General features: G+C 53.2%; 1 non-coding gene across 1 annotated transcript; it reads right to left on the minus strand.

Annotated features, from left to right (window-relative positions):
- Positions 1-241: 241 nt before the first annotated feature.
- LOC124415438 lies at positions 242-2153 on the minus strand. The gene has a single exon (XR_006930397.1). It is a non-coding gene; the product is annotated as a small subunit ribosomal RNA (ribosomal RNA).
- Positions 2154-2500: the final 347 nt, after the last annotated feature.

Genomic DNA, 2500 nt, shown 5'->3' on the forward strand with positions numbered 1-2500 from the left:
GGCGGGTAACGCCGGCGAGCGCGCTCGTCGTGACCGCGGCGAACGCTGGACCCATCGATCCGGCGTCAGCGCCGCTCATTTTGGTACGACGGATGTTGCGCGCCGCCGGCCACCCAGGCCCGACCGTTACGACGTTCTATAAGGTCTCTTCAAGAGTATTTGTTACGGCGGGGCGTACGCGCCGCAAGCGGCGATAACGACCCCGCCCTCACGAATCGCTGCTTCAGGCAGTACGAAACGTTAATGATCCTTCCGCAGGTTCACCTACGGAAACCTTGTTACGACTTTTACTTCCTCTAAATGATCAAGTTTGGTCATCTTCCCGGCAACATCGGCAATGCCGAGACATTGCCGCGTACCAGTCCGAAGACCTCACTAAATCATTCAATCGGTAGTAGCGACGGGCGGTGTGTACAAAGGGCAGGGACGTAATCAACGCGAGCTTATGACTCGCGCTTACTGGGAATTCCTCGTTCATGGGGAATAATTGCAAGCCCCAATCCCTAGCACGAAGGAGGTTCAGCGGGTTACCCGGGCCTTTCGGCCAGGGAAGACACGCTGATTCCTTCAGTGTAGCGCGCGTGCGGCCCAGAACATCTAAGGCATCACAGACCTGTTATTGCTCAATCTCGTGCGGCTAGAAGCCGCCTGTCCCTCTAAGAAGATTTATTTGTACGCCGGTAGTAAAAACCGCCCGACCGAAGCCGGGGGCCTTCGAGATACCGGAAAGTACGCCTATTTAGCAGGCTAGAGTCTCGTTCGTTATCGGAATTAACCAGACAAATCGCTCCACCAACTAAGAACGGCCATGCACCACCACCCACCGAATCAAGAAAGAGCTCTCAATCTGTCAATCCTTCCGGTGTCCGGGCCTGGTGAGGTTTCCCGTGTTGAGTCAAATTAAGCCGCAGGCTCCACTCCTGGTGGTGCCCTTCCGTCAATTCCTTTAAGTTTCAGCTTTGCAACCATACTTCCCCCGGAACCCAAAAGCTTTGGTTTCCCGGAAGCTGCCCGCCGAGTCATCGGAGGAACTTCGGCGGATCGCTAGCTGGCATCGTTTATGGTTAGAACTAGGGCGGTATCTGATCGCCTTCGAACCTCTAACTTTCGTTCTTGATTAAAGAAAACATTTTTGGCAAATGCTTTCGCTTCTGTCCGTCTTGCGACGATCCAAGAATTTCACCTCTAACGTCGCAATACGAATGCCCCCATCTGTCCCTATTAATCATTACCTCGGGGTTCCGAAAACCAACAAAATAGAACCGAGGTCCTATTCCATTATTCCATGCACACAGTATTCAGGCGAAAATAGCCTGCTTTAAGCACTCTAATTTGTTCAAAGTAAACGTACCGGCCCACCTCGACACTCAGTGAAGAGCACCGCGATGGGATATTAGTTGGGCCGCCCCGGAGGGCTAAGCCCACCGGTAGGACGTCCCACAATCATGCCAGTTAGACACCGCGAGCGGTGAACCGACAGCGTGGGACACAGATTCAACTACGAGCTTTTTAACCGCAACAACTTTAATATACGCTATTGGAGCTGGAATTACCGCGGCTGCTGGCACCAGACTTGCCCTCCAATGGATCCTCGTTAAAGGATTTAAAGTGTACTCATTCCGATTACGGGGCCTCGGATGAGTCCCGTATCGTTATTTTTCGTCACTACCTCCCCGTGCCGGGAGTGGGTAATTTGCGCGCCTGCTGCCTTCCTTGGATGTGGTAGCCGTTTCTCAGGCTCCCTCTCCGGAATCGAACCCTGATTCCCCGTTACCCGTTACAACCATGGTAGGCGCAGAGCCTACCATCGACAGTTGATAAGGCAGACATTTGAAAGAAGCGTCGCCGGTACGAGACCGTGCGATCAGCCCAAAGTTATTCAGAGTCACCAAGTTAAACGGCGGACGGGACGTACCCGCCGCCGATTGGTTTTGATCTAATAAAAGCATTCCTTCCATCTCTGGTCGGAACTCTGTTTGCATGTATTAGCTCTAGAATTACCACAGTTATCCAAGTAAATGTGTGTACGATCTAAGAAACCATAACTGATTTAATGAGCCATTCGCGGTTTCACCTTAATTTGGCTTGCACTGAGACATGCATGGCTTAATCTTTGAGACAAGCATATGACTACTGGCAGGATCAACCAGGGAGCTTCGACATTGAATCTAGGCTCGGACGTGCGCCACCCATCGCCGCCGGGTCCTCAGGCCCGGTCGGCCACACGTCTAACTGTACGTTGTGTTTCGTGACCGGCGTCAGGCCGGTCGCGACTCCGTGTACCGCCGAAGCGGCACACGGTTGCGTTGCGTTCGAACGATCTCCCGTACCCGTCGGCTAGATTGAAAGCGTCTGGGATGGATTGATATCTCTTTCGTATTCGAGTTGGCGCTCGGTACGGAGCGAGTTGATGCGTGCGTTCAAAGGTTCGACCCTGCCGTGCGTAACGGAGAGCGAACTTCTTGCTACCGCGTCAAGGGCCATTCGGTCTGAGACACCG

This window comes from Diprion similis, unplaced genomic scaffold (assembly GCF_021155765.1).
Source record: "Diprion similis isolate iyDipSimi1 unplaced genomic scaffold, iyDipSimi1.1 ptg000050l, whole genome shotgun sequence".
Classification (NCBI taxonomy): Eukaryota; Metazoa; Arthropoda; class Insecta; order Hymenoptera; family Diprionidae; genus Diprion; species Diprion similis.